The following is a 24,337-nucleotide window of genomic DNA, read 5'->3' on the forward strand; positions in this document are numbered from 1 at the left end:
AATTGGGAGATTAGGATTGACATATATACACTACCATGTGTAAAACAGATGGCTAGTGGGAACCTGCTGTATAGCACAGGGAGCTCAACTTGGTGCTCTGTGATGACCTAGATGGGTGGGATGGGGGTGGGGAAGTGGGAGGGAGGTCCAAGAGGAAGAGGATATATGTATACATATAGCTGATTCACTTAGTTGTACAGCAGAAACTAACACAACATTGTAAAGCAACTATACTCCAATAAATAAATAAATAAAAACAAAAACTCAATAGCAGCAAATAATTAAAATAGGAGACAATAGGTACAAACCAATTACTCTCCTGAATAAATATAATCATTAACAATCTCAAAAAAAATCATTCTTTTTGTTAAAAGTGATCTGTATATTGTATGTAAACAAATGCAATTGTAGTTTTATGCATTTAATTTATAACTTAAAAATGTTTTATAAATATGAATATACAGATTTGGGGGTGGGGGGAGTCCTTTATCAGACCAATGCCCTAGTTTTTGGTTTGAAAATAGTTCTTTCTTAAGCACGATGTAGACAGTTCAAGAAGTTGCAACCTGGTAAATGTCAGTAGCTTGGATTATGGCATTAGGTCTAAATCAGAACATCTGGCAATGTCTGGAGATATTTTGGTTGCCACAACTGGGTGGGGATTGAGAGTGCAACAGGCATCTAGTGGGTAGAAGCCAGGCAGCTGTTAAACATCCTACAATCCATGGGACAGCCCACCAGGACAAAAAATTATCCAACCCAAAATATCAATAGTGCCAAAAGCAAGAAACTCTGAATTATGGCAAAGAAAACCAACTGGTTAAACATTTCTTCAGGCACAACTGTTGAGCTTCAGAGCATTTATCCATATGACCAGGAGGTGCAGAGAAAGGAAAGCACTGAACTGGGAGTCATGAGGTATTTCTAGTCCTTGCTCTACCGAGGTAGTAAACAAAGACTTAATGACTTAAATTTTTAAATCAATGAACTTAAACAAGTTTTTACATAGATTTGGTTTCCTCAAAAGTTAAATAAGGACTCCTAAGATTTACACTTCCTAGAACCCTCAATTATGCTTTCCCATCAAACTAAAACTCAATTTCTTATAGTATTTTGCTATTCATAAAATTATTTTATAGCTATCATTTCCTTTGTTAAAATAACATAAATTTTAATTATTTAGTGATTATTTAAGGTGGTTTCTTTGAAGAAAATTACAATCATATCAATGCTTGGGATTCTCCAAGAGACAAGTTGCCTCTCCACCCATCAATAGGTGAAAAGGCTACATCCCATCCCTTTGAATCTGGGTTGGTTTTGAGACTTGTTTTGGCCAATAGAATGAGTGCCAGTGCTGTGCTACTTCTGGCTATAGGCTTAAATCAGCCACTTGTACACTCTTGGAGCCAGCTGTAGTGTCATAAGGAAGTCCAGACTAGACTGCTGACATGTTAGAAGCCACATGAGAAAAGCCCTAGAGGATGAGAAAACATCATGGATGTTCACCCCCAGCCAAGCTCCCACCTGAATGCAGCTGCATGAGTGACTCAGCCAACACCATATAGAACAGAAGAACCACCCAGCTGAGCCCTGCCCCAATCCTTGACCCACAGAATGTGTAAATCATACATTATTTTATGTTTGGGTATTTTGTATTTCGCAGCAATTGATAGCTGAAACAAAGCTTTGCTGGCAACTCAAATCTTCATGTCAACCTCATATACTCATGATTTTATCTTGTCTTTCAGGAACAAAAAAACAGAGGCAGGGCTCTGCTCCCAACTATTCAGCGTCCCATCACTATCTTTTTTTCTCCTAACCAGAAAGGATTTCAATTGCAACCAAGTTATCAAATTCCCCCTCCAATGTATCTGCTTAACTTCACTGAGGAGGTTAGCATAATGTCATCAGGGAACTCAGGAAACCATATGGTACTGGACTAAGTCTCTATTTTCCCAACTCTACCACAGGTGAACTCTGCTTTTTCTAATGTATACAAAATTCAGTCAACTCGTAAAACTCAATCAACTCACAGAATGGCTGAGCCAAGCCTGTGAATTCTTCTTTGTTTCCATATAAAATACAGGCAGCTAATTGTTGAAACACTCAATCTCCATACTGTCTTTGGTTTGCCTAATGCTGGGAAGGATTAAACCTGGGAAAAATTGTGATAAGATTCCAGGTACACTTTTGTCTTGATTCAGGGCATTTTATGTAAAAGTATAAAACCCTTAGTACAACTAAGCAGTGGGCAGGCCTGAAGATGACTCACCAGGCCAGCCATGTTTCCACCGTGGTCTGCCTTTTGTTTTCCTGCTTCTCTCAGAAGAAAACATTACTAGCAAGACTAGTGTCTGTAAGGCCAACTGGCCTGAGGCAGGGGAACGCAATCAGACTCACAGGTTGAAACTGACCTGGAGACTTTCCGGACCACCCAGTTCCGGAAACTGACCTGGAGACTTTCCGGACCACCCAGTTCCAGAAACTGACCTGGAGACTTTCCGGACCACCCAGTTCCAGGAACTGACCTGGGGACTTTCCACCCGGCCCAGCCTTCCCGCCTTTCGAGGGGCGGGACTAACGGTTCCCCAGGATATCCGAAAAGACCACCAAATAAGGAATACCCTGCGCCCTCCCAGATCCACCACACCCCTTTCCCTTCTTCCCCTATAAATTCTGCCCACACCCTCGCCCGGGCGCGACTTCTCTGGTCCCTTTCTCTCGGACCAGTGAACCTCGCCCGGGAGCGTTCCCAAATAAAGCTTGTTTAAGCTCTCCTCCGTTTCTGGGTGCCGTTCCTTACATTTGGTGCCGAAACCCGGGAGGGGTACCAAGCCCTGCGGGTTACCGCGTGGGCCGCTCCTCCCCTCCCCCAGGAGACAACCAGGGAACCTCTACTCATCCACCCGATCTGGCAGAAAATGGGGTAAGTCCCCCTCCCTTGTTCCCTCCGAGCTTCAGAGTCCCTGCCCACCGGACTCCCTGTCCTTAATCGCGGCCGTGTCAGGGACTCCTCCGTCCTCTCGGGCAACTGTGGAGACGTCCCAATTGCCTGACCGCCCTCCGACCTGACGTGAATTGGAGACTGAGACCAGGGACGCCTCTCTCCCTCTCCATTCACTCAGGGACAGACTGGGGGGTCATGGGAACCTCACAATCGAAACCAGATTCTAAGACGCCCCTGGGGTGTCTCCTAGCCAATTTTACAGCCCTCGGTTTCTCCCAAGATCTCCGTCGCCGACGGCTTATTTTCTATTCCACTGTGGCCTGGCCACAATATCCTCTAGACAATCAATCCAAATGGCCTCCTGAAGGGACTTTCGATTTTAACATCCTCCGTGATCTAGATAATTACTGCCGCAGGACGGGCAAATGGTTCGAGGTCCCCTATGTCCAGGCCTTCTGGTATTTACGCTCCCGCCCTTCCCTCTGCGTCGATTGTTCCACTTCGCAGATCCTTCTTGCCAAACAGACATCTCCTACATCCAAGACCCTAAGTTCCTTTGACGATAACCCCTCTCCACTAGCTGACCCACCCGAATCTCTCGCGTCTCCCCCCTCCAGAGCTCCTCTCCAACCTCCACCCTACCCTGAAGCGGTCCCTCCTCCTCCCGAACCCGCTCCGGCCCCTCCAACCGCTCCCCCGCCTCCCTCAACGGTTTCTCCTCCCACGCCCCTTGCTTCGCCAATTAGTGCACATACACGCTCTCACGACTCCCAAGATGCAAATCTCCTCTGCCCTCTGAGGGAGGTAGCAGGAGCGGAAGGATTAGTTAGAGTTCATGTTCAAATAGAAAAGCGGTTAGGCTCCTTTTCTGCCGACTCTTCCCGGTACATCAAAGAATTTCGCTACCTCTCTCAAGCTTACGATCTAACCTGGCACGATATCTTTGTGATCTTATCTTCTACTCTGACCCCTGAGGAGAGGGAAAGAATTCAGACTGCTGCCCGAAACCATGCAGATCAGGTTCACCTTACCGACAACTCCATGCCTGTCGGAGCAACTGCCGTACCTGGCACCGATCCAGGCTGGACTTATCAGGATGGCCAAGATGGCCGTCGTAAACGCGACCTCATGATCCAATGCCTCCTGGCTGGCATGCAGGCGGCCGCTCATAAGGTAGTCAATTTTGAAAAACTAAAAGAGATAACCCAAGAACCTAACGAAAATCCAGCTGTGTTTCTCAATCGCCTTACAGAGGCCTTAACTCTCTACACCCGGCTGGATCCCGACACCCCGGCAGGGGCAACGGTCCTAGCCACCCATTTTATTACCCAATCAGCCCCGGACATCCGCAAGAAATTAAAACGGGCAGAAGATGGCCCTCAAACCCCTATTCGAGATCTGGTAAAGATGGCCTTTAAAGTCTATAATGGCCGTGAGGATTTGGCAGAATCCAGCCGACAGGCTCGGATGCACCAAAAGGTGGCCCTCCAAACCCAAGCTCTTGTAGCCGCCCTAAGGCCGGCCATCTCCCATGGATCACAGCATCCATGGGGTCCGCAAAACGCAACCCCGTCAGGGGCCTGTTTCAAATGCGGAAAAGAAGGCCACTGGGCTCGCCAATGTCCCAATCCCCGACCTCCTTATAAACCCTGTCCCAGCTGCGGCCTAACGGGCCACTGGAAGAGTGACTGCCCTACGACTGGTCCTCTCTCAGCGTCTCCACGCGGGGGGCAGGCCGACCCAACGGCATTACCACTCGAACTGCTGGGATTGGCTGACGACTGACTGGCGCCCGGACTCGAAGACCACCATCACCCTCGCCATGCCCAGGGTAACGCTACAGGTAGCGGGTAAGTCCATCTCATTTCTGGTGGACACGGGGGCTACCTATTCGGTCCTGCCTACCTATTCCCGGCCAGTTTCTCCTTCCCAGATCTCGGTCATGGGTATTGATGGCAAACCATCCTTCCCACTCCAGACCGGTCCACTCCCATGTCATATCAAAGGACTCCCTTTTACTTATTCCTTCTTAGTCATACCATCCTGCCCAGTTCCTTTGCTAGGCCGAGATGTCCTTTTCCACTTAGGGGCCTCCCTCCAGCTGGTTAGACTTGACCCTAAGTCCCCTCCTCCCAACTCCTGCTTCCTCTTCTCGGCCTGTCTCTAGAACCCTCCCCCTCCTATTCCCCTCTTCCAATCACACCAAACCCAATCAATCCCCAAGTCTGGGTACTTCTAAGCTCATAATAGCAACACACCATTCCCCCGTCCTCATCCGCCTAAAGGACCCCTCCAAATTTCCATCAAGTCCCCAATTTCCCATCTCTGAGACTCACCTTAGGGGCCTACAACCTATTATCACCAGACTCCTAAACCAGGGACTCATCATCCCCACGGACTCTCCCTGCAACACTCCCATCCTGCCTGTCCGCAAGGCCTCTGCGGATTATCGCCTGGTCCAGGACCTCCAACTTAATCAATGAGGCCATAATTCCTCTCCACCCAGTAGTCTGGATCCCTAACTTTGCTCTCCTCACTAAACCCTTACATCTAGCCGCTAAAGAAACCCCTCAAGGACCCCTCACCTCTCCTTCTGCCGTTCGACAGGCCTTTCTCACCCTCCGTAACGCTCTGATATCTTCTTCTCCCCTTTCTCTGCCCAGCCCAAACCGACCTTTTCACCTTTTTGTGGATGAACGGGCCGGAATAGCCACTGGACTCCTTGCCCAGCCTGTAGGGCCTTCCTACCACCCCGTGGCTTACCTCTCCAAACAGCTAGACCCAACCATTCGGGGATGGCAACCATGCCTTCGGGCCCTAGCAGTGGTAGCCGAACTGACCAAACACTCAAACTGACTCTGGCCCACCCACTAACCGTGTTTTCCTCCCACTGGCTGGTCGACCTCCTAGGCTACAAGTCTCTCTCCCTCCTGGGCCCCTCCCGCATCCAGGAATTCTACCTGCTGTTCATTGAAAACCCTGCTATCTCCCTCGACCTCTTCCCCGCCTAAACCCGGCCTCCCTCTTGCCTATCTCCGATACTGGGACCTCCCCTTCCCACCCCTGCCCCCAAGTCGTAGAGGCCCTCAGCCCGCCGAGAGAGGGACTCTTTGACACCCCTCTTTCAAACCCGGACCGCACCCTTTCGTAGCATGCTTGCTCCCTGTTTTCTTAGGTTCGTTCGCAGGCGCATGGAGGAAGTCTCTCGGGTGGCCACAAACCAAATGCTCCTCGGCCCTTACACCTTGCTTCCTACAGAACCCCCCACTGGTCTCCCTTAAGCCTCGGACCTCTGGTCGCCCGACTACCCTTTCGACGCCCCCATTCAGCAAAAAGTAGCCAGAGATCAGAACGCTGCCCCATTACACCAAAGATGTCGAGATGTGAGGCCAACTGGCCCGAGGCAGGGGAACGCAATCAGACTCACAGGTTGAAACTGACCTGGAGACTTTCCGGACCACCCAGTTCCAGGAACTGACCTGGGGACTTTCCACCTGGCCCAGCCTTCTGGCCTTTCGAGGGGCGGGACTAACGGTCCCCCACGATACCCGAAAAGACCACCATATGAGGAATACCCTGCGCCCTCCCAGATTCACCACACCCTTTTCCCTTCTTCCCCTATAAATTCTGCCCAAACCCTCGCCCAGGCGCGACTTCTCTGGCCTCTTTCTCTCGGACCAGTGAACCTCGCCCGGGTGTGTTCCCAAATAAAGCTTGTTTAAGTTCTCCTCCGTTTCTTGGTGCCATTCCTTACAGTGTCCAGCTACACTGAACACAGAGAGAATGGAAGAACCCTCACCCCTACTAGGTCACATAGCTTTGCCCTTTCCTTATTATTTTCCACTGGAAAGTTCTGACAGGAAGATATAATTGAACATTGGTTAAGAGAGCCATTGGTCCAACCAAGAACATCTTGTCTAATTAAAAAATCAGTTAAATTAAAAGGCCCCAAGGTTTCTGGTGGCGCAGTGGTTGAGAGTCCGCCTGCCGATGCAGGGGACACGGGTTTGTGCCCCGGTCCGGGAAGATCCCACATGCCGCAGAGCGGCTGGGCCCGTGAACCATGGCCGCTGAGCCTGCGCGTCCAGAGCCTGTGCACCGCAACGGGAGACACCACAACAGTGAGAGGCCCGCAAACAAAAAAAAAAAAAAAAAAAAAAGGCCCTGACCCTTCTCCTAAGAGTCCACAAAGCTCCACCCCCAAGCCCATAGAAAATCTAAATATCACATTTGAACCAGCCCAAGACTACAACATGCCATACCCCACCTTCCATCTTTGCATCCAAAACAGCTTTACTTTTTTTCTGAGCACTGTAAATACACTCAAATGTAATATGATACGCCTTGTATTTTTATTGTAAGAACATCCCTTTGATGTTGCCAGACTGCTTCCCAAAGAGGTATTTCCTTTTATGTTGCAATCAGTTTTACCAAAATCCTACCAAGACAGAAAATGTTTTAACACTTAAAGCGGGTTTAGCCGATGAGAAATGCTATTCTATTTTTCATAATTAGCCTTTTTTAATATAGGAATGTATACAGTATTTACTTCAGAAGAATTATCTCAGAATCAAATTATCTAGACACTGAATACAGTCAGTAATTAAGACCAAAAGAAATCAAGATCCCCCAAATTTCCATACCTTTCCATTAAATAATTCTTATACCTCATGCAACTGGAAATTTATCCACATGAAATAATTAAAAGGAAAACGGTGTAAGGGCAAAGAAGGATGATAAATTCCAGCATATAGTTATTTAGTAAATGCAGTCAAAATGTGAACAAGTCATTCTTCGCTAAGTTCTTTGACATATGACAAGAATTTTAAATTGACTATTTTAGATAGTGGGCAACTGCAGTTATAGCAGGCAGAGATAAGGGAATTGTGTAAATACTATATTTTTGGAATCCAAAATCATGAGAGCAGATGAACTTACACAAAAGATTACACAGATGGAAAGCAGCCCAGGATTAAGCCAGCACTGACAATAGCACAGTGTGGACTTGAGGCAGGAGACAGATGGGCCCCCGGCGCAAAAGGATTGGAGTCCGTTCCTTGCGGAAAGATACTCAGAGATGGGAGTAACAGGATAATTGAGGGAGGAGGCTGGGCCCTGCCCACATGGAAGATAAGAGACCACATATTCCTCGTTCTCAAAGTCAGAAGACCTCCCTACTACATATGTGCAGAAAGGCTCCTTGGAGGTCGGAAGGGGAGTGATGTCAACTGATGCTCACTACCCATTGGCCTCTTTGGTAGAATCCATCTTGGCTAAGAGATGCACCCGCACACATGGGAAGATCCTGAGATACACCAAATATGGACACAACCAAAATGATTGGTCAAAGGAAACACAGAAGAAATGTGCCATAAAAGTAATTCAAACTGCCATGAGGGCACAACTTTCTCTCTGAGCCTGCCCGGGTCTCTATCCACACATACTGTACTCTTTTCTCCTAATAAATACTTTACTTGTTTCACTACTTTCCGTCTTTGTGGGAATTCTTTTTCTGCAAAGCCGTAGGGCCAGGGCCTTGTCACTGACCACTGGTCTAGTGGCTAGGATTCGGTGCTCTCATTGCCACCACCCGACCTCAGTCACTGGCCGGGAATCGAAACCCTGCTTCAAACCTCTGCAGGCCGAGGCCACCTGAGATCAGACTGTCTTTTAAAACATGCTAAAAGACCAGAGAAAGGCCTACAAATAAGGCCAAGAGAGTATAGGGCCTTCTGAGCCCCTGTGGAAGGGGTTTGAGATAAGGTGTGGGGCAGGGAAGAATGCTGAGCGTTAACAATCAAGAGAAGTCAAGGGGCTTAAGGAAGAAGAGGAAGATTTTGGACTTGGGTGTGAAGGGAGTGTTACGGTATTTGGAAGGCAGGGGTGGAGAACACAGAATAATGCCTTACCCTGTCCTCAAATAATTGACAATGTTTAGGAAACAAATCAAGGCCATGCCAAGGTCCAGGATTCATGGCACTAAGTGTTCTAAACAGGAAGAGGGGCAGAAGCTCAGTGGGCACATTGGTGTTCAAGGAAGTTGGAAAGTGGGAGTTAGATGTAAATGGGGAGGCAGTGGGGACTAATGGGGTGTCTCTAGACCAGAAGGCAGGGCCCGAGCTCTGGTCCTGTCCTCCTGGTCCCAGTTCTAACAATGTCAGCAACCTCAGACCTCCTGGAAGGAGGAGGGAGGGAACAATTACTAGGATCACCCTACCTCCAGAGATCTGTGTCCTGAGGTCAAAAGAGTTGCATGGGAGGAGAGCTGAAAGGCGGGGATGCCCAAACAAGTACACAAGCTTGTGAATGAACCCCTTTCTTTTTGAAGATGAGATACTAAAGAATAGCTCAAACTACCACTTAAATTGCTCTGTGTCAGCCACAAGAGTCATAAAACTATACCCACCTTTCACATCTGCACATCTAGGGCACCAGGTACAAAGACGGTACTGTTGAGAACTATAAACCAACCAATCCTCTAAACCAGAAGTTGCAAACCAGGGTCCATGCCCAATCCAGCCACCTTTTGTTTTTGTAAATAACGTTTCACTGGAACACAGACACATCCTTTTGTTACATATGGTCTGTGGCTGCTTTCCTGCTACAAAGGCAAAGTAGAATAGTGGCAACAGAAACAGTATAGCCCAAAGAACCAGCACTATTTATCATGTAGCCATTTTCAGGAAAAGCTTTGCAAGCTCAGCTCAAAAGCAATAGTTTTCCATGTGGACTGCACATTGGAATCACATGGGAAACCTTAAAAAAAAAATACTGGTGGCTGGGGCCCAACCCCAGAGATTTTATTCAGTTGTTCTGAGGAACTGGCCAGGGCATCAGGGGTTTTAAAAAGGTGTCCCCACCCCCATGATTCTAATGTGCAGCAGGCAGAGTTAAAAATTCATTGCTGTGGGTTCCCTGAGGCAGACCATTTTAGATCTTCAGAAGGCAACATACCCACATTATATCTGTGTCCCCTGTGGAAACAAGTTAAAAGCTAGTATTAGTGTTTCTCTCTCTGTTTTCATAAAGAAATGATATCACAAGTGTCCGCTTAAAGAGCATCTCTCTCTCTTTTGAGCAACAAAGGCCGGGCATTGACTATTCTGTTTCTCGATGGCTCTGATGAAAGACGCATTCAATCAAGTCTTTCTAAAATTCAGTGTCAAGGGGGAAAAGTGATTCTTCAGATAAATTTGTAAACTTCCACTTACTGAACAGCTAGAGCTATAAAACCAAAGTCCTTCATGTTTTATCTTGACTGCCAAGAAATGAATGTGGTACTTAATGGAAGGAGCTAGAATCAGTCCAGGTACCAGGTATCTGGCACATCTATATCTTTCATCCTTGTATTGTTTTTGGTTTCAGTTATTTTTCACTGTTCCATTTGTTTTATCATTGATCAATTACTCAGATCCTTTAAAAAAAAAGACAAAAATTAGTCAATGAAGATGTCTTTCTTTAAAAAGACAAAAATTAGTAAATTAGTAAAATATATGTACTTCATAAAAAGAATGTGGTGGTTTCAAAACATGTCTGCAAATTTTTTTGACACTCTTGCCATGGAGAAATGGATCCATGTCCTTTCCCCTTGAATCGGTGGCCAACTTTAATGGCTGGTCTACTAATACGTTCATGAAGCTATGTGACCTCCAAAGCTAAGTCGCAAAAGATGATGCCACGTCCACTTCATTTGCTGGAACCACGTTTGAATTCTGAGCCACCATGTAAAGTAGTACTACCACCCTGAGGCTGCCATGTTGTGAGGACACCCAACTAGCACATGCAGAGAGACCACATGAAGAGGGAGAGATGTCTGGCCAGCCCCCGGGTATTGTAAGTTCATGTTTATCCAGCTCCATTCCTGCCTGAGGACAACCGCCTGAGATAACCCAAATTAGAAGCCCCCAGCCATGCACTTCCCAAAACCCTGACCTACAGAGACCATATGAGTTAATAAAGCAAGTGTTATTGTTTGAAGTCACTATACTTAGACTGCAGTAGGTAACAGTAAGTCCATCCATATTAACAGTAACATGCATAATGACTTTATGTCTCCTCTTCTCAGTTCCCCTTGTAACCTATCTATTGTCAGAAAGTATCAGGTGTTAAGAATGTTTATCCATTCACGAAAGACTTGACAATGAATATCAAGATTATTAGGGGAAAGTTAATGGAAACTGATCAGTACCATCCATAGCTTATTTGCTAACCAAAAATGGGAGTATCTTCCCTTACAATGGAGAGATCTGGCTGTCACCATCTTTAACAGAGTAACCAATGTAGCATCACTAACAGTGGGACAGTTGGCCAGATATTTTGTGCTTTCTGATGTGATGCAATGTGAAGTACATGGCATCATCATCTGAGAGGTATTGTCAACAAAAAGGTCTAACTTGAATCCAACCTAGCCTTTAAAGCTAACTTGCTTCATATAGGAATTAAAGGGAAGAGAGAAACTAGAGAAACAATACTAAGAGGAAGCCATCAGACAAGTCTAGAATGTAGGACATTCTACAAAATATCTTGCCTGATTTCACTAAAAAAAAAAAAAAAATAGAGGAAGGAACTGTTCTGGATTGAGAGACCTAAAGGGCATAACAATCCAATGCAGTGTCATCATTGTATCCTGGCTCAAAAACATCTATAAAAGACATCGTAAGGACGACTGGAATATTTCAATATAGGCAGGTTATTAGTGATATTAAGAAAACCGTGTCAATTTGGTTATATGTGATAATGGCATTGTGGGTATGCAGGAAAGCTTACCCCTTTGGAGATGGATGCTGAAGTTTTTAGGGTGATGTGTTATATTATCCATAATTTACTTTAAAATATTTCAGCAACCAAAAAAGAGAGATGAAGCAAATTTGAAAAAAAATGTCAATAACTGTTGAATCTGCTTGGTAGATTGATAATGTTTATTCTATTATTCTTTCTACTTTGCTGTATGTTTGAAATTTTTCACAATGAAAAGTTTTAAAGACTTGAAACCTTGTTGGGAGCATTCAGCTATTCTAACTTACATGACTCCTGCTATGGTTTAAATATACTGTATATCCTCCAGAAAAACAGCTGGGAAGCACGCACTTCACTGTCACCTATTCTATCCAGGCTAATTTGGTTGAAAGAAGCAGAGCCTTCCTTCTCCCTCAAACTTAATCCCGGAAAGTATAAAACATGGGGTTTACTATTGGGCTCAAATGATCTCATGAGGATTCCAGGATAGGAATAGAGAAAACCCAGTGTTAGGGTGGAAAGGGATTAGCTCAAGAGAGATCAGGTAGAGACTACTTTCAGAATCAATGTGGTTCCAGGGACAGATATTCTCACCGTTCTCTGTCAGAAGCATCATTTTTAATCTTTTTGTGGCTCCTTCTCTTTTTTCTCCCCATTCTCCATATTTCAGCTCCTCTTTGTCATCGCAGCCCCTCCGGCCCTCACTCTGCTTGCAGGATCTTTAAGCTGCAGCACCAACATCCGACTGGCAATGATCCTCTGCGCTTCTTGGTTCCAATTCATCAGAGCAAGAACCAGATTGGCCCAGCCCATCACTGTGCACACGTTGATCAGTCCAATCAGCTGTGGCCATGGAGGAACTGGATCAAGTGATTAAAAAAAATTTTTTTTAATTGCTACTAAGGCATCAAGGGCTTTACATGGGTCATTTCCTTGTATAGTGTTATAAGCAGGGCAGACAATGATAACGTCTCTAAAACATTTTCTTTTCTTGTCCAGTAGAAATCATCCTGAGCTGTATATACATTTTTTCAAGAATCTAAAGAAGATATTCATGGGTTTCTATATCTCTGCACAGGATCATCATGTCCCGTTAGATCATTGTCTTGTTCATTAATATAAAGCAGTGTTGTCTGAGAACACAAGGTTTGTTCTGAATTGAACACTCACCTGAAAATAGGCGAAACAAGGAGATCAGTCCTCTTCCTGGGTTTGAACTACACAAATCAATCATGCACTTTCATTGAGATCTAGTATTACCCGGGTGGAAAATATTGATTGAGTGAATGTCTACTGCGTGCACCACACTTTGCTAGGGAAACATAGGAACATACCCAGAAGAAGGCAAAGCCTCTGTAGGTAAGGATATGACAGTGTCATCAGGTGAGATGATATATACACTCTAGAAAACGTAAATAACAGTCATTTCACCAGACTAGAGCTGTCATAGGTCAATATATGTTAAGTGTAAAGTGAGTGCTATGAGTGCAGACAGAGGTCAGGTAAGCTGGAAAACTCAGATAAAAAGCTTTCTGGAAGGATTTTGGTCTTGAAGGACACATTTCAAGGTGGGAAGAACAATAAGAAAAATGGAAGGAATGTGTCAGGCAAGTCTGGAAAACAGTAAATAAATCTGGTTAGAGAAAAGGATTTAATTGTAGGCAAGTGGAAGGTGCTTTTGAAAAGGTAGATGGAGACTAGGTTACAGAGGAAGGACCCTGGATGTCAGGATAATGAGCTTCATCTTAACAGTAAGGCTTTGAAGTCAAGAAGGGACAGGATGAGATCAGTGTTTTAGGAAGTACTGGTGTCAGGGGTGGGTTGAGCGGCCAGAGATCTTTGCAATTTATAAAATATTTTCGCAGATGAGTCATCTAATTCTCTCCTGGCAAATGGTTTCTTACAAGGCTTTTAGAGACTGGTGCAGGGCAACTTTCAGAAGTCTACACGACTAGAGTTACAGCAATTAAAAAAAGTAAGTTACTGGCGCCAGAATGGTCAGACAGATCAATGAAGCAGAATGGAACATCTGGAAAGAGACCCAAATATTTATATTTGTATTTATAGATAAACTTAATATTTTATTGTGGTGGCCTTTTAAATCAGTGAAGGAAAGAGGACAATTTAATAAACAATTTTAAGACAATTGCTAAGCACTTAGGGAAAATATATAGGTGAGATTTCTGCCTTACAACTTACATCAAAAAATCTTTTTGAATGGATAAAGCTGTAGATCTCAAATGTTGGCATATATTTAATTACCTGGAGAATTTGGCATAAAGGGAGATTCCCAGAGATTCTGATTCAGTAGTTCTTAGGGGGCCCAGAGACTGACGTCTATAAGCTATCCTTTGACAAACACTTGCTTAAAGATTTACATGTAAAAGATAAAACAATAAAAGCACTAAAAAATAGATTAATATTTATATAATTTTTAGGAGGTACAATGACATCAAAAGCAAAAAAAAAAAACAGGCACAAAAAAACAAAAAACACAGAAACCTAACTCCAAAAAAGTAAACACTTTTAAAATGTTAATATGATATACATATACATAATAAGATATACAAATACATATTAACACCAGTAAAGAGACCTCTGCCTCTGAAAAGATGGAGTAGACATACATTCACTATTCCTCCCCTTAAGTACAGCTAAAAACTCTGGCATTATATTTAAAACAAATGTAGGAAGACTCTGAAAGATGGAGAGAAGAAGGCACACTGGCTAGAAACCTCAAGACCTAAGGTGAGTTCCCCAGGTTTTCTTTTTGACTCATGAATTCCACACTGGGTGTTGACAGAGAAGCTTGCAACCCAGAAAGGCCAATGAGTGCAGACAAAAAAGTCAGAACAAGAGCCTGCTCACTCCAGCCAAAGAACAAAGAAAAGGGCAGCCTAGCAAAACAGAAACTTTTAGACAATAACCCATCTACTCTTGTGAAACACCACAAAAGAAGCTGCAGCCCCTACCGCTGCCAGCAAAGGCCAAGTGGACAGCCTAGATTTCCACCCCAAGCTGAGGGAAACAAGGTCCCCTTTCCCTCCCTGTTGTGTAGGGTCAGAAATGGCCTAATGGAAAGTCTTAATGAGTTGTAATGAGTTATCCCACCATAATGTCTTTGGAGGACATGAAAAGAGCAGTAACAAGACACCTCTGACTCTCCCAGCTACGATGGAATCAGAAGGCTGAGTGGGGACCATGAATTCCTGCCCCAGCCAGAAGTAACAAGGAGTCTCTCACTCTAGGTGTCAAAGAAGGCCAGTGGGGAACCTGGACTTCTAACCGCACCTGGCAGTAATGAGGCAGTGCTCCTCTTTCCCTGCCAGAGCAGAGTTCAAAACACCGTGCTACAACAGAAGATTTAAATAAGGTCCAGAGTCTCATAACACAAGATCCTAAACATCCAAATTTCAACTGAAAATCACTCATCATCCCAAGAACTGGGAAGATCTCAACTTGAATGAGAAAAGAAAATCAGAGCAAGATGGAGGAAAAGAAATTCCAAGACCTCACCCCTTCCACAGAAACACTAATCTAACAACCATCCATAGATGAAAATACCTTCATGACAGCTCCAGAGTCCAAGTGAGAGGTGTGTCACCCCAGCAGAGCACAAAATCCAAGAGCAGCTGCAATGAAAAGAACAAAAAGAACAGTTGCACTTTACCTGCATTATCCCTCCCCTAAGCCAGCACTACTCAGGACCAAGACAGACCCCCTGGACCCACAGTTTCTCCTATGGGGGAAAGAGCAAAGTGAGTACCTGGCTTCCCCAGCCTTTCAGGGTGCTGCCCAAGAGGCCCAGTCCTGTCTCACCTCACCCATTTTACTGTGAACCAGCACAGCCACATTGTGTGGGGGCAGCTAAGAACAAAGAAACCAGCTCACAGAGCTCAACAACTGGCACACCCCTGCTGGAATACACATTCCTCTCAAGCATATAAGGAACATTCTCCAGGATAGAGCACATGCTAAATCACAAAACAAGACTTAACAAATTTTAAAAGGTTGAAGTCATGTCAAGTATCTCTTCCAACCACAATAGATTAAAACCAGAAATCAATAACATAAGGAAAATGGGAAAATTCATAAACATATGGAAATTAAATAGCACACTCAAGCAAATACTGGGTCAAAGAAAAACTCAAAAGAGAATTTAAAAAATACCTTTAGATAAACAAAAAGTGAAAACACAACATATCAAAACCTATGGGACACAGCAAAAGCAGTATCAAGTGGGAAGTTTATAGCAATAAAGACCTACAATACAAAAGAAGAAAGGTCTTAAACGACCTAACTTTTACACCTCAAGGAACTAGAAAAAGAACAAACTAAACCCAAAGTTAGCAGAAGGAAAGAAATAATAAGGATTAGAGCAGAAATAAATTTAATAGAAAATAGAAAGACAGTAGAAAAAAATCAATGAAACTAAAATTTGGTTTATGAAAAGATAAAAAAAACTGACAAACCCTTACCCAGACTAATGAAGAAGAAAAAAAGAGAAGACTCAAACAAATAAAATGAGAAAGGAAGAAGAGATATTACAACTCTCGGTGGCATGATATATGCCACAGAAGTAAAAAAGACCATAAGAGTATATTGTGAACAATTATACATCAACAAAATGGACAATCTAGGAGAAATGGATAAATTCCTAGAAACATACAACCTACTAAGAATGAATCAAGAAGAAACAGAAAGCTTGAACAGACCAATAACAAATTAGGAGATTGAATCAGTAATCAAAAATCTTCCAGTAAAGAAAATCCCAGGACTAGATGCCTTCACAGGTGAATTCTATCAAACATTTATATAACTAATATCAATAATATTTTCTTAAACTTTTCCAAAAAAAAAAAATAGAAGAGGAAACACTTCCAAACTCATTTTACAGGGCCAGCATCACCCTGATACCAAAGCCAGACAAAGATTCATTAGGTCCCATTTGTTTATTTTTGTTTTTATTTCCATTTCTCTAGGAGGTGGGTCAAAAAGGATCTTGCTGTGACTTATGTCATGGAGTGTTCTGCCTATGTTTTCCTCTAAGAGTTTGATAGTGTCTGGCCTTACATTTAGGTCTTTAATCCATTTTGAGCTTATTTTTGTGTATGGTGTTAAGGAGTGTTCTAATTTCATACTTTTACATGTAGCTGTCCAGTTTTCCCAGCACCACTTATTGAAGAGGCTGTCTTTTCTCCACTGTATATTCTTGCCTCCTTTATCAAAGATAAGGTGACCGTAGGTGCGTGGGTTTATCTCTGCATTTTCTATCCTGTTCCATTGATCTATATTTCTGTTTTTGTGCCAGTACCATACTGTCTTGATTACTGTAGCTGTACTGTAGTATAGTCTGAAGTCAGGGTACCTGATTCCTCCAGCTCCATTTTTCTTTCTCAAGATTGCTTTGGCTTTTCGGGGTCTTTTGTGTTTCCATACAAATTGTGAATTTTTTTGTTCTAGTTCTGTGAAAAATGCCATTGGTAGTTTGATAGGGATTGCATTGAATCTGTAGATTGCTTTGGGTCGTATAGTCATTTTCACAATGTTGATTCTTCCAATCCAAGAACGTGGTATATCTCTCCATCTGTTTGTATCATCTTTAATTTCTTTCATCAGTGTCTTATAATTTTCTGCATACAGGTCTTTTGTCTCCTTAGGTAGGTTTATTCCTAGATATTTTATTCTTTTTGTTGCAATGGTAAATGGGAGTGTTTTCTTGATTTCACTTTCAGATTTTTCATCATTAGTATATAGGAATGCCAGAGATTTCTGTGAATTAATTTTGTATCCTGCTACTTTACCAAATTCATTGATTAGCTCTAGCAGTTTTCTGGTAGCATCTTTAGGATTCTCTTTGTATAGTATCATGTCATCTGCAAACAGTGACAGCTTTACTTCTTCTTTTCTGATTTGGATTCCTTTTATTTCTTTTTCTTCTCTGATTGCTGTGGCTAAAACTTCCAAAACTATGTTGAACAATAGTGGTGAGAGTGGGCAACCTTGTCTTGTTCCTGATCTTAGTGGAAATGGTTTCAGTTTTTCACCATTGAAGACAATGTTGGCTGTGGGTTTGTCATATACGGCCTTCATTATGTTCAGGAAAGTTCCCTCTATGCCTACTTCCTGCAGGGTTGGAAACCATAAACAAGACCAAAAGACAACCCTCAGAATGGGAGAAAATATTTGCAAATGAAGCAACTGACAAAGGATTCATCTCCAAAATTTAAAAGCAGATCATGCAGCTCAATAACAAAGAAACAAACAACCCAATCCAAAAATGGGCAGAAGACCTAAATAGACATTCCTCCAAAGAAGATATACAGATTGCCAACAAACACAGGAAAGAATGCTCAACATCATTAATCATTAGAGAAATGCAAATCTAAATTACAATGAGATATCATCTCACACCGGTCAGAATGGCCATCATCAAAAAATCTAGAAACAATAAGTGCTGGAGAGGGTGTGGAGAAAAGGGAACACACTTGCACTGTTGGTGGGAATGTAAATTAATACAGCCACTATGGAGAACAGTATGGAGGTTCCTTAAAAATCTAAAAATAGAATTACCATATGACCCAGCAATCCCACTACTGGGCATATACCCTGAGAAAAACCTAATTCAAAAAGAGTCATGTACCACAATGTTCATTGCAGCTCTATTTACAATAGCCAGGACATGGCAGCAACCTAAGTGTCCATCAACAGATGAATGGATAAAGAAGATGTGGCACATATATACAATGGAATATTACAGACATAAAGAGAAATGATATTGAGTTATTTGTAGTGAGGTGGATGGACCTAGAGTCTGTCATACAGAGTGAAGTAAGTCAGAAAGAGAAAGACAAATACCGTATGCTAACACATATATATGGAATCTAAGAAAAAAAAAAGGTCATGAAGAACCTAGGGGTGAGACGGGAATAAAGACACAGACCTACTAGAGAACGGACTTGAGGATATGGGGAGGGGAAAGGGTAAGCTGTGACAAAGTGAGAGAGTGGCATGGACATATATACACTACCAAACGTAAAATGGATAGCTAGTGGGAAGCAGCCGCATAGCTGCTTTTGTGACCACCTAGAGGGGTGGGATAGGGAGGGTGGGAGGGAGGGAGGGTGACGCAAGAGGGAAGAGATATGGGAACATGTGTATATGTATAACTGATTCACTTTGTTATAAAGCAGAAACTAACACACCATTGTAAAGCAATTATACTCCAATAAAGATGTTAAAAGAAAAAATAAAGCCAGACAAAAACATCACAAGAAAAGAAAACTATAGGCCAATATCCCAATGAACATAGATGAAAGAATCCTCAGCAAAATATTAGCAAACCAAATTCAACAGTACATTAAAAAGAACATAAACCATGATAAAGTGGAATTTATCACTGGGATGCAAAAATGGTTCAACATCCCCAAATCAGTACATGTGACACACCACATTAACAGAATGAGATAATATTACATTATTTCAATAGATGCATAAAAAAACTTGTTAAAATTCAAAATTCTTTCACAATTAAAAAAAAATCCTTTCAAAAAACTTAGGTATAGTAGGAACTTCCCTCAACACAACATGAACACATGTGAAAAGCCTGTAGCTAACATAGTGAAAAAACTGAAAACTTTTCCTCTAAAATCTGAAACAAGTCAGGGATGCTCTCTCTCTCACTTCTACTTAACATAGGACTAGAAGTCCTAGCCAGCAATTAAGAAAGAAAAAGAAATAAAAGTTGTCCAAGTTGGAAAGGAAGAAGTATAATTATTTCTGTGCATATGACATGATCTTATATCTAGAAAATTCTGGAGACTACACACACACATACAGGCGCACACACACACACACACACACACACACACATCTTGTAAAACTAATAAATGAATCCAGAAAAGTGGCAGGATACAAAATCAACATACAAAAATTAGTTGCATTTCTATACACTAACAATGAACTAATTCAAAAAAAAATAAAACAGTCTCATTTACAATAAATAGAATTAAAAAGAATAAGATGCTTTGAGATAAATTTAACAAGGAGGTAAAAGACCTGTACACTGGAAACTAAAACACCAATGAAAGAAATTTTAAAAGACACACATAAATGGAAAGACATTCCATGTTCATGATCTGGAAGAATCAATATTGTTAAAATGCCAATACTACTCAAAGCAATCTGCAGATTCAATGCAATCTCTATCAAAATCCCAATACCATTTTTCACAGAAATAAAGAAACAATCCCAAAATTCATATGGAACCACAAAAGACCCCAAATAGCCAAATCAATCTTGAGCAAGGAGAGCAAAGCTGGAGACATCACACTTCTTGATTTCAAAATATATACAAAGCTACAGTAATCAAAACAGTATGGTACTGGCATAAAAACAGACACTTAGACCAATGGAACAGAACTGAGAGCCCAGAAATAAACCCATGCATATACATTTAACTGATCTTTGACTAGGGGGCCAAGAGCACAAAATGAAGATTAGTCTTATCAGTAAACGGTGTTGGGGGCTTCCCTGGTGGCCCAGTGGTTAAGAATCTGCCTGCCAATGCAGGGCACATGGGTTCGAGCCCTGGTCTGGGAAGATCCCACATGCCACAGAGTAACTAAACCCGTGCACCACAACTACAGGGCCTGTGCTCTAGAGCCCATGAACCATAGCTACTGAGCCTGCACACCACAACTACTGATGCCTGTGTGCCTAGAGCCCATGCTCCATAATAAGAGAAGCCACCGCAATGAGAAGCCTGCACACCGCAATGAAGAGTAGCCCCCACTCACTGCAACTAGAGAAAGCCCACGCACAGCAATGAAGACCCAATGCAGCCAAAACAAAAAAAATAAGTAAAATTAAATTTAAAAAAAAAGTGAACTCATAGAAAAAGAGATCAGACTTGTAATTATCAGAGGGGGAAATGGAGGAAGGTGTTCAAAAAATACAAACTTCCAGTTGTAAGTACTAGGGACGTAACATACAACATGACGACTACTGCTAACACTGCTGTACAATATATAAGAAAGTTAAGAGAGGTCTCATCACAAGGAGAAAAATTTTTCTTTTTTCCTTTCTTCTTATTGTATCTATATGAGAAGATGGATGAATAGCTGAACCTATTGTGATAATCATTTCAGAATATACGTAAATCAAACCATCATGCTGTATACTTTACACTTCTATAGTAATATATGTTAATTATTTTTCAATAAAACTTGAAAAATTTTGCTAAGAGGGTAGTTCTTATATATATTGTGTTATTTTTAAATAAATAAATAAAGACAGTGGGAGGAAATTTTTGGAGGTGATGGATATGTTTATGTCATTGATTGTGGTGTTGGTTTCACAGATGTATGCTTATCTCCAAACTCATCAAGTTGTATATACTAAATAATACAGCTTTTTACATGTCAATCATACCTCAATAAAGTGGTTTAAATAAAACTGACATTGCAGTAGGTGAATGGTGCCCCCCCCAAAAGATATATTCACATCCTTATATCTTATCTTCCACACAAGATAACCTTGTGAACGTCACCTTATTTGGAAAAGGAGTCTTTGCAGATGTAATTAATGGTCTTCAGATGAGACCACCCTGGACTACCCAGGTGGGTCCTACATCCAGTGACAGTATTCTTATAAGAGACAGAAAAGAGCAAATGAACACAGAGAAGGAGAAGGCCAGGTGAAGACACAGGCAGAGACTTGAGTTATAGAGGAACATGACAAGGAATGCCTGGAGTCACCAGATACTGGAAGAGGCAAGGATAGACTCACCCCTAGAGGCTTCAAAGGGAGCACGGCCTTGCCAACAACTTGATTTCAGATTTCTGACCTCCAAATTGTGAGAGAATAAATTTACATTGTCTGAAGCCGCCAAGTTTGTGGTAATTTGTTACAACAGCCCTAAGAAGCTAATAGACTGATGTCAACACAGAAATGACACAGCTGTTAGAATTATCTCACAAGGAGAATAAAGAAGCCATCGTATAAATGTTTCAACAAGCAATCACAAATATGCTTCAAACACCGGAAAATATACAAAGGGTCAACAAAGAAACGGAAGATATAAAAAGAAACCAAATGGAAATTTTAGAAATGAAGAATATAGTAACCCAAATAAAAAGAACCCAGTGGATGAGCTTAACAGCAGAATGGAGATGACAAAGGAAAGAATGAGCGAGCTTGAAAATAGAATGATAGAAATGACCCAATATGAACAACAGAGGAAAAAATAGATTGAAAAAGAATGAACAGAGACCCAGGGACCTGTGGTTCTACTATAAAAGAGCTAGTATTTGTGTCATCGGCATCCCAGAAAGAGAGGAGAAAGAAGGTGGGGCTAAATACAATTAAATATTTAAAGAAAAACAAGGAATAATATTTTCTACATATTATAGACAAAAAGTTACTATCCCTGTGCAAGATCTATTTTAGGATCCTTCTCCACCCACATTTCCTTCTAGGGGATCTTTCCTGCCCACAGGAGCTCTTCTTAAGTGAATTACAACTGGACAGGGATGGTCACCTGGTCCCAGGTTAGCTTATTCATAGGCTACCAGTGGCCCATGACAAAGCTCTCTGGGAAAAAAAGGGTAGGTGACAGCTATCTGCTGAGCCAATCGGCTTCTCTTTGAACTGCTGCTATAAACTATAGCTCTTAAAAGTATAAGCTATCCTATGGAGCTGGGGAAGATGAGCATAATGATTGCATTATGATAAAACTTGCACACTGGGCTTCCCTGGTGGCGCAGTGGTTGCGAGTCCGCCTGCCAATGCACGGGACGCAGGTTCGTGCCCCAGTCCGGGAAGATCCCACATGCCGCGGAGCGGCTGGGCCCGTGAGCCATGGCCGCTGAGCCTGCGCGTCCGGAGCCTGTGCTCTGCAACGGGAGAGGCCACAGCAGTGAGAGGCCCGCGTACCGCAAAATAAAAAAAGCAAGTGGAGCAGAGAATTATATCTTTAGAGTTGTCTAAGAAATGGAGGCTGGGATTAATTTAAAGATTGTGAGATAGAGAGAGCCCAGAGCGAGCCCAGTGTCATCGTAAAGGTCCTTACAAGAGGGAGGCAGGGGCTTCCCTGGTGGCGCAGTGGTTGAGAGTCCGTCTGCCGATGCAAGGGACAGGGGTTTGTGCCCCGGTCCGGGAAGATCCACATGCCGCGGAGCGGCTGGGCCCGTGAGCCGTGGCCGCTGGGCCTGCACGTCCGGAGCCTGTGCTCCACAACAGGAGAGGCCACAACAGTGAGAGGCCCGTGAACAGCAAAAAAAAAAAAAAACAAAAACAAAACTTGCACACTAATTGACAAGAAATTGTGTTAACAATATAGTGCTAAATATTAAAAAGAAGGTATTAAAAACAGAATGTATAGTATAATCCCATTTGGGGTAATACAAATGTGTATGTATAGATATATACATACATACACCTATGTATATACATATGTGCATACATATGTGTATATATATTTGTGCGTGTGTGTATGTATCTCAGAAACATGAAGAATGAAAGGAAGAAATTACCAGAGATTCTCTATCTTATCTTTTCTTTTGCTAATTTTCACCGTTTTTCTAACAACAATATGGATTACTTGTATAATTTTTTAAGTAAAAATAACTTGAAAACTTGGAATGATTTCTGTTTTGCTCTGTTTGAGTTTGGTTTTCATTTCAAATTCACATAACCTATAAATTCTAGTCTGGTGTAAGCTGAGACTAAGCTCCTATACTAGCCAAAAACACTTTCCCCACGCACACGAAGTGAGGCTTATTAGGGTGAAGCACTGTTTTTCTTAAGCTACATGTCTTTCATCAGAGTATTACTACCAGAAAACATTATAAACAGTGAGCAAAATAAAGGAAAACATGCTCGAAAGAATATTTGCTGGTGAAAAAAACATGAAGTTTATTACAATTTTTTTCTTTGAGTACACCCAAATAACAAATTATGGTTAAACAGGAAGAGCAGAGTTGACCCATGTGTGCCACATGTGTGCGCACACACAGATACACACCCCCTTAGAGGCCCCAGTAAAATAGCAAGTATAACATACATGTATCCCCAGAATACGATCCCCGCCCCCAGAGCAATACTCATGTAGCTCATGTAGACTCGCGTAGGTAAATTAAAGCAGATGAACCTTTAAGAGTCAAGCTGTAGCTTCTACGTGAGTTTTATGGAGGCTCTCCAGGAACGTTTACAACCTAAAAAAATCTCTTGCTCACCTGGAACAAAGTTGTAATTGGAAGCCTTTAAGATGACAAAAGAGTTATTTGAAATGTCATCACCACCATGTAAAGTGACAGACCTGGTCATTCATATTCAAACCCCACTTGGCCCTCAATAGTAGGCATTGGCCCAAATTACTCAGATAAATACACCAGCCCTTCCATTCATCTGGAACTCAAAGCATACTCGGTGTTATAAGAGAGAAAGGAAATGGACACTGGCCCCGGGCATGGGCGGTGGTGTTCAGCATGTGACTGGAGTTTCCTCCTGTAGGCTCATTTAATCCTCACTTTCACCCTTCGAGTTCTCTGTTATTTCCATTACACAAAAGGTGACCAAAGCCAAAGTAAAAGAAGTTTGGAGAACAGATTTTAATTTAATTCAGCTGCACAGAAGAGGGGCTCTCAGAAAAGC

This window comes from Monodon monoceros, unplaced genomic scaffold, assembly GCF_005190385.1.
Source record: "Monodon monoceros isolate NGI ecotype Baffin Bay Population unplaced genomic scaffold, NGI_Narwhal_1 Super_Scaffold_1, whole genome shotgun sequence".
Taxonomy (NCBI): domain Eukaryota; kingdom Metazoa; phylum Chordata; class Mammalia; order Artiodactyla; family Monodontidae; genus Monodon; species Monodon monoceros.